This window comes from Penaeus japonicus, unplaced genomic scaffold (genome assembly GCF_977035675.1).
Source record: "Penaeus japonicus unplaced genomic scaffold, GWHDUDI00000001_assembly GWHDUDI00000020, whole genome shotgun sequence".
NCBI classification, from domain to species: Eukaryota; Metazoa; Arthropoda; class Malacostraca; order Decapoda; family Penaeidae; genus Penaeus; species Penaeus japonicus.
In genome coordinates this window covers 33,082,665-33,091,644 of record NW_028234422.1, presented here as the reverse complement: position 1 = coordinate 33,091,644, position 8,980 = coordinate 33,082,665, and the positions used below count along the sequence as shown (strand labels likewise).

At 42.2% G+C, this 8,980-nt stretch overlaps 1 pseudogene; it reads left to right on the top strand.

Annotated features, from left to right (window-relative positions):
- Window positions 1-860: 860 nt before the first annotated feature.
- Window positions 861-1,892, top strand: LOC147469679 (uncharacterized; annotated as a pseudogene).
- The last annotated feature ends 7,088 nt before the right edge of the window (window positions 1,893-8,980 follow it).

Sequence of the window (8,980 nt, the reverse complement as noted above, 5' to 3'; positions counted from 1 at the left end):
AAAGTTTGTGATGGAGGAGAAACCCCCGGTGTGCCCCCAGTGCCCCCGGCTGTAAAGAAGTTTCCCCCACCCCTCTTACGCCCGATACGCCCCTCCCTCGCCCATGGAAACGCCAGTGGGTGGCCTGCTTCCCTTTCACAGCCCCGCAAGAGTCGTGAGTAGCAGCTGTTGCAGTTGTTTGGGCTGCGGGCCAAAAATTCCCTTTTCCCACAAAAGTGTCATGGCCCCTCAGTTATGCTTGTTTTGAAGGGGCAAGGGGGGTAAAATTGGGAGAAAATACCCCGGGGTGAGGGAAAGGGCCCGTTCCTGCAAAACGTCACAAAAGGGGGGCCTCTCAAGTATTTTTGTATTAATGTAGTTCACCAGTTTGCAAAATTGCCATGATGGGGCCCCCCAAAAGGGATTCACGAGCAGAGGGTCTAAATGACGCAGCACCCCGCCCTTTGGATCAGATTTGCCATGCCCTGGAAGACGGACGGTCCCCGGGGGGCAGATCTCCGTACTTGTGTTCCCAAAACTGTTTAAGGTTCATCAAAAAGTCTCCGCAGCAGTACCCAGGGAAAGGGGGCATTTGGGATTCCCCGATACTTTTCAACTTCTACAAAAATATTTGGGAGAAGAAGTAAGACAGAATTGTTGCGGAGCTTTGACTCACTGTAAACCCTGCCAAACAAGTTTCACTCTCGTGTTTGCCCCAGAAAGGGACAGGGGAGTGTGGAGAAAAAATTTTTGTTTCCCCTTGGGATTTTTTTGAAAAAATTTAGGAAGTATGCAAAAAACTGATTGCTCATTTTTCCGAAAAATCATTGAAGGAAAGCTGGCAGAGCGATGGGGGAAAACTTTGGGCCTAGGTATGCAAAATGTCAGTGGGCCTTGAAATTTTTGACAAATTCCCTGCCATTCAAGTAGGAGTGAGGAACCATTTGGCTCCCTTCGCTAAAGCCTCGATACCCAATTTGGGGCCCCTCCCAAAGTTGCCACCCTTTGCAGGGCCCCCAACTCCCCAAAACTTGTCTCTTCCAGTGGGATGAAAAAATTTAAAGCTGCCTAAAAGGGCTTTAGGACTAACACAAACTTTGGGGCCAAAATGGCTTGACGGGAAAAGAACCCAATGGCCAGCAACGGGAAAAAACACCCCAAAAAATTTGGGCCCAAAATGGACAGATTCCCAATGGGCATTTGGGCCCCAATGGACGGCCCACAAGTCTTGCAAATAGTTTAAGTTCAGGATTTTCATAGTTCACTAATGGCCTTGCCAAGGGCTTAAAAAAAGGGAATTGCTAAGGGGACTTCCCAGGGTTAAACAGCCCCCATGAATGGAAATTTTGGGAATGGAATGTTTGAGGTCCTTTGCAACAGTCCCCTTTTTAAATTTTGTTTCCCAAGAGATTCAGCTCCTCACAGCCCAGGGGCCCCATTCTTAAAAGTCTCGGAGTTCTAAACCAAAAGGGGCTAATCCTATGGAAGGGAGTTTGCGGTGGAGAAGGCGTGTTAAACCGGAAAAAGTAAACGGATTTACTGCCCCAGATCCAGTTCTTCATGATCGGGCCCCCTAAGCTACTGTCGTGCTCCATTTTTCCCCACCACGTCAAAAAATAAAGCGCCAGAAGATGATTATCACTCCCAATTTTGGGGGTTTTGGGGTTTTTTGGGGGGCCCCGTTAAACAGAACCAAGTGGTGTTGCCGTCAATCCCCAGGGGGGCCCACCCTTGTAGCACAAAAACCTTTGGATCAAAATTTTTGACAAAAAGGGAGGGTTCAAATTCCGTTTGGAGAGGGGGGAAAGTGAGGGCCCCCGGGTGTTTTTTTACCCAAATAGGGGGGGCTTTGTTGCACTAGTGGGACATCATTGGGGACTGAACGATCCCCAACGCTTCGGATACAGATCTAAAAACCGTAGGGAATTTTGAAAGGGGAAGTTTGGAGCCAACACCTTGTGCTACCCACGTGGTGGGGGCTGTTGCCCACAAGGTGCATCTTTGTAGTGGAGTGAAAATTTAATGGGGGTCTCATCTTCGACCATTTTGGGTTTCCGTGCTCACCATTTTCAACTCCCCCAACCCCTTTGGGGTTTTTCCCCCAAAAATTGGTGGGGGTGGTGAACGAAAAACAAAAAATTTCTTCACTTGAAAAACAGAGCTCATTGTGTAAAAGGTAAGTCTTCTTTGGGTGTGATGTCTTTTTACAAGATAAATAAAAAACCAATAGGAAATTTTTCAGTTTATAAAATTTTTAGGGTAAAATTGTGATAGATGCTTGGTTCCAAAAAATTAAAAAATAAAAGAAATTGTTTAAACTTCCCCTTATGGGGGAAGCACCTTATGTGGATCTTTAAATTTTTGGGAGTTACCCTTCTCTTTATGAAAACATTTGTCTTGGGAAAATTATGTGTACTGTATTGACAATTTTGGCATACTTTCAGGTGTTAACTAGAAGGCCCGTACCCCCGCAGTTGGGTGGTGGGGTATTACCAATTTCCCCAAATTTGGTGTGGCATAAAAACCAAGGTGAAGTGTTGTTTTGTGACAACCACAACAATTTTAAACCTCCACTATTCCCCAGGATGGCCGTGGTGTCAGCGTATGAGTAAAAAGGGGGAAGCCGTCAGTGCTTTGACGTTGCACTCATGGTGAGGGCCCCGGGGCCCGGCCCCAAAAGTTTTCCCGTCTGTTGTTTACGGTACCTGCAGGGGCCGCCCCCCAAATTGGACAGAGGTTGCCTCGTTCGCCCCAGTCACAGTGGTGCACTTTCCAATTTGGTTGGGAAAAATGAGAAACTGTACCGATTGTTAGAGAAGACTGCTGTAATGCCCAAAAAAGGGAAAACTTCTTGTAATCTTGTTTGGCACTGTGGGAAAATGTGGGAACAAGTGACAGGACACTAAACCTTCTCCCGATGGGCCTCCCCCTCATCTAAAGCCAGGGCGGCCTTAGCAGCCATGCTGAAGGCCGTTCCTTTTGGGTGAGGGGCAAGGATCCCCTGTTTTTCTTGTTCCTTCATATAGTCTATTTTTAATCGGTGGTTTTCAGTTGGTTTTTACCCCAGGGGGAGATGCCAGGCCAAGTTGCCCTCCCCCAGTCAAAAAGTGGCTGAGGCCCCTTTATAGGCAAAAGGCCGTTACCAGTGTACTTGGGTATCAGGCCGTTTTCCCTATAATGGGCCCTTAGATCCCTGTTTATACAATTTCACTTTTACATTTACTCGTTTTTTTGGTTGAAGTGGGTTTTTTCTTTTTATTTTCAATTTTTTTAAAACTCTGCCAATGTTTTTTACAAAAATTTTAATTGGTTTTAGGTTTATTTCAAAATTTTTTTTTGTTGCACCAAGTCGTAAGTTGTGCCTTAGGATTAAGTTTTGTTTTTTGGGTACCCTGCCCTTTTTTTGGGGTTTAAATTTTGTTTTGGTTTTTTTTTAATTTTTTTTTTTTTTCATTTATGTCCCAGTAATTTATTGAGGTTTTGGGAATTTTGGGGAGTGGAGCACTCCTCCCAAGCATCAGCGGGGTGCCGGTGGTCCCCTCACCCTCTAGTTGGTAGCATCTCTGCTTTTACCCCCCCCCTTTTTTTTATATTGAAGCTGCAGCTATCAACTCACCCTTTAATTGTTTTTGATTTGTTAGTTGAAAGGTTGGTCCCCTGGAGCTACAGGCAAGAGGTGCTGGGGGCGGGGGCAGTAAAAGGCCCTGGTTGCATATTGTTCCCCGGGGCCCACCCCCCGCCGTGCCCCAGTCGGGGGCTAACAAAAAAAAAAAAAGTTTAGGCCAGGATGTGGGTTAGTCTGTCACTGTCAGTCAGAAAGGGGCCAGTCGGCCAATCAAAGGCTCGGCGGGACCCAAAAACGGGTTTTATTTATCGGAAAAAAGTCTGGTCTTTTTTTTTTTAAGAAGAAAAGTTTTTAAAGTTTCATTTTATGGAAGGCTGGAAAATTTGTCCTTTTTAAAAGTTTTTCCGTTGGTCAGAAGGGGAGGTTATTTTTTTTAAAAAAAAAAAAAATTTCAATGCTTTTGACAATTTTAATGTTGACCCAAACCCGAAGTTTGCTACTCACTTGTTATCCCCTTTTCACCTTTTTGCTGAGGAATTATAAAAAATTAGTTAATGGTGTTTCTAGAGATTTTAAAAACCTTTGCCCAGATTTGCTTTTAAAAATTTTAGCCCAAGTGGACAATAAAAGTCAGAGGAAGAAATGCGGGATATGTTTATCTTTGTACATGCAAGGAAATTTCTTTTTTGTGGGGAAAACAAACACAAAAAGAAAAAGGGGGGCCCCAACTAAATTCCCGGTGATAATTAACTTTGGGGGTGTTTTCTACTTTTAAACATTTTGAAATTGAATTTAACAACTGTCTTAAAACTTTTAAAAAACACATGTAGAACAGAAATAAAATTCTGTCCTTTTTAGAAATTTGAAGCACTCTAAAAAACCGCCCCCCAGCCCACCCTAGAGCCACCTCCGGGGCTGGACTTTGGGGGTTCTGCCCCCGTGGGGAAAAACAGGGATTAACTCCCCTTATTCCCTTACCTGTTGATATAATTAGACTAGCTCACTTGTTAGGTAGAAGTTGATTTCCATTTTTGTAATCTCTATTCCCTTCGGGGGCCTTTTTTTGGATTGCTTAAAGAAAGGAAATTAAAAAAGCTAAACCCTTTGTTGAAACCTCCCAAAGGTTTGGTGATTTTAAAATTTCCCCCAACTTGGCCTTTCCGAGACCCATGTTTTACCGTTTTGTGGGGTGTTTTTAGTCCTTAAGGTCGGGGACTGTGTTGGATTGTCCCACACACACCTCTGCTTCATCCCGGGAAAAGGGGGCCCGCCCCAAAACCGGGACCGCTGGTTGCAGTTTCCCCCGGGCACAAAGTTTTGATTGTTTTTTGTTCTGTGGAAACAGAAAAGGGGCACAAGTGTTTTTTAAAATTTTGGTGAATTTTTTGAACAATAAAAAGGGCTTTGATATGTAGAAAATTTAATGTAACTGCCCGAATCACATTTTGTTTGATTGAAAATGGTTGTTCGTTTTTTCGTGTTCAGAATTTGGCCCCCCCCCCCTAGAGTTGTGCCCAAACTGGGTAAATTGTAAGCTTGTTTAACTGTTGAAAATGTTTATTCATTCACTGGGGTTAGTTTTTTTTGATTACTAGCCCTTTTCTCAGATAAAAATTAAAAAAAATTTAAAAAAGGGTTTTCCCGTGTAGTTTGAGCGGAAAAAATTTGTTTTCTTGTTTTTGTCGCAGCAAAAGGGAAAAAGTCTGCTTTGGGAAATGGTTTTTATCCCACGCCTGGCATATGGACTTTGGGGTGTTAGTCAAGGCCGGCTCGTACTTAAATTTTTTCTATCAAATCTGTATGGCATAAAGAGGTGTTAACAGCCCCAAACAGGCCCTTTTTGGTAATGCTTGCTTTCCCCAAAACAGGGGAAAGATGGGAAACAACTTCGTGTTTTGGGGCGGTAAACCCGTTTGTTTTTTTTGCCAGTTAGTTAAATGTATTAGGTAGCAAAAAGCATTAAAAAATTTTCCTTTCAAAATTTTTCGTAGCCAATCACTGTGTTTTCAAGGGGCACTGAAGGCTTGGGGCCCAAAACATATTCCTGTTGATATACTGGTGATGTAGTGGAGTGTTGGTTTTCCCCCCCGTATGGATCCCCCCAGCTGTTGGGGCCCTCCGTAGACTGTCAGGGCCCGGTGGCCGCCAGTCCCGCCCGGGTTTGCCCCGGGCCCCCAAAATCCTGGTGGATAAGGCATCAATGGTGCGGGGCTCGTGGGGGGCCCCCCACCACCGCAGTCCTGGTGAAAGAGTGGTGTCCCCTTTGAGTGGGAGGCTGACCTCTGTGTGTGTGGGTTGTTGCAAGGAAAATCCCCGGATATATGGGCTGATTGGGTGGGAGCTACATGCCACTTCTAGTTAGTGCTCGCTGTGCTGGGAAAATCAACAACCCATGGTTAGGCGGACTTTGTGTTTGTATGAGGGGGTTCCCCCTTTGTCTTTCACTTCCGGCCCGTCCCTGTTGGGCCAGATGAAATTTCCACAATCCTCCCGGGGGCGCCAAAAGTTCCCCGGGAAAAATTTCCCAAAGGTATTTTTTGATTTTTGCAGCCAACCTTCCAATTGTTGGGCCCTTTTAAAAAATTTATCCTTTCCTTGGGGCCACAACCCCCGCCTAGGCCACATTTTTTTGGCACCCCTCCGTCACAATACCCAGTGATAAATTGGGGGCACTACAACAAAATTTTAATTAAAATTTCTTTTACCACTTCCCTTGGCCTTTCTGAAGGGTGAATTCGTTCGTATCTACTTTAAAAAAAAGGGTTTCCCCAAAATCCCCATTTTTTCACCCCTTTTTACAGTCCAAAAGAATTTTGGGAGTTTTTTTTTGGGGGGGCGGTGGGGTTTGGGGAGCCCCCGGGCCCGGGCGGAGGGGGTTGGGCGGCCACCAGATTTTTGCCCTTTTTCACCCTCTTGGCCCCCCTGCGCCCTTGCTTTTTACAACGTTAAGAGTATTCCCAACCCAAATTCTTGCTGTTGAAAGCGTTGATACCCTTTCCCGGGAAGAAAAATTCCATTTTTTGCGTTTTTTCTATCTGTTTGAAACCATGTTGATATTGTTAAGGTCCAAGTGTGTCAATTACATCATAATAACCCCGTTCCCCATTAAAATGGTCCCGTAGTATGTAAGATTATTTTTCATTAACGTCTAACAAAAGGAAGATATGCCTGTCTGTCAGTTTTTAAAAAAATTTCAGTTATTTTGATATATAAGAGCTGTTCGAATCTTTGGACTTTTTTTAAACATTTGTTATCCCGATATTGTAGCAAGATGGGCCACGGGGAGTGTTAGCGCCCCAGTAGTGACGACAGTGGGGTTGTGCCCTCTCTTTTTCGGCACTTTTGTTGTTTTTCCCCTTTTTATTTTTTATTTATTATTTAAAAATTGTTAAGTCTTGCCAGTTTTTACGCCCTTCCACAACACACCCTAAGTGTCCGGGGCCAAGCATCATTGTTTGGAGTTTGGTCTTCCAAAAATTTTAGGCTGGGGAACAGTGAAGCACCGCTCCCGATCAGTGGGACAGAAACACCTCCCCCTGGCCCACCTTTGTTTTTGATGTGTTTTTACGACCTTTTTGCAGGACTATTTGGTGATTGTTTGAGGGACTCAGTCCTCTTTGGGACTGTCTAGGCATATCACTTTTTGCTACTTCAAAAATTTTATTCAACTTTTTGAAGTACTTGCAAAAGTACATTAGGAGATAGTTCCAGACTAGACCAACTGATTCCAAATTTCCAAATATCTGTTACCCATTATTACATTTTGAGAGAAGTTTTAAAGAAACATTTTTTAAAAAAAAAATTTATAGTGCTGTGAGACAAGTCAAAAGTTGAAAGATTGAATTAGCAGTAGGTAATAGGCCTTTTTAAACACCCCGGTTATGCTCCCCACCATTTCATTTTAATATCTAACCCTTTGGGCTTGCATGCCCCTTTTTCAAGATGGACCCTCTTATGCCTTTTCTTGATCCCTTTCATGTTTAGCAAATGTTTACCTTGAAAGTATTTTTTCAAATGTTCCAGATCCAAGCTCCTTCTAGGAAGTTTTTTATTATTTAAAATTCTTTATATCATGTTTTTATGCTATTCAATTGTTTTCCCCTCCCTCAGTGCTTGGGTATTATTCCATTTTTATGCTCCCCAAAATCTTCATCACCTTTCCCCCCCCAAATCCCACACATAAACATTGGGTTTTATGACTGTATTTCTCTTATTTTCTTCAATTTAACCCGCTGGCACTTGTGTTATTTACAAATTAAATTTTAATGCATCAAAGCCCGGCTGGTGAAGGGACCATTCCAAACTAATTGATAGGGCGTCTCTCACTCCTACCACGAGTTACTGGTCAGAGCAAGGCCAGTGTCATGAAAGAATCATAGTTTTGTGGTCAACAAACATGGCTACACAAAAATGGGATTGGTACAAATTTTTAAGTGTTTATTTTTCTAAAATTTTTACATCTCCAATGGTGGAATATTCACGTTTCCCCCCCCCACCCCCTCCCTCCCTTTCCCCCTGCTCCCCCCCTCCATTATTATTACTTTAGATATATGGGTATGTATGTACACTTTGGTCACCTTCTCTTTTTTATTTTTAGTTTCTTCCAAAGATTGAATAAACAAATTGTCCCAATAGTGGATCTGAAGAAGGAAGAAAAGAAAATGATAAGTTACATTGTATGGAAGCTGATATAGTTATTTTGTTCTGTACAGATGAGCTGGTCTTCGTAGGGTTGTGTTTGTTGCTCAGATATTGCACATACCCAAGTCAACATCAGTTCATCTGTGGTCTTTTTCGAATCATTGTGTTGTAAATATAATGGTGACTTTATTCTGTTAATAAGGAGATTCTGCATCATGTTGATTTTGTTACGAGCAAAAGTGTTTGGGCTTGTTTAGATTTATATTGCAAATTTACTGTGTGTTTGGTGATTTGAATTCTTGCATTACTTGTCTGTTGGAGCATTATTTTATCAGACTTGGTTCAAGAATTGTATGAATTGATAATTTGTATGAGGATTTTTTTTTTTTTTTTCTTATATATGTATAAATGCATAAAAAACAATGTTATTTAAAAAGAAAAAAAATATTAAAGCAAAAATATAATTCATGTAGCATGATTGAAATAATCAACTTCATATATGAATCACCAGGTTTAAGTATTTAATTTTTTGTTGTCTTTTATTTACTGGAATGGCCCACAATTTTATGATATTTTCAGTGATTTTGATCATATCTGCTATCCTAATTCATCCTCTTAAGGATACTTTTTATTCGTTTTTTTGTTTGTTTTGTTTTAGATTCTTACTATTGCCTTTCCCCCCAAAAGAATATTTAGAAATATTTTATCGTCTTTCATGGCGCAAGTTTTGTTGAATGCTGTAATGGCTAACCTAGAGAATTTAAAAAAAAGTTTTTGGGATTGATGTTGGGAATA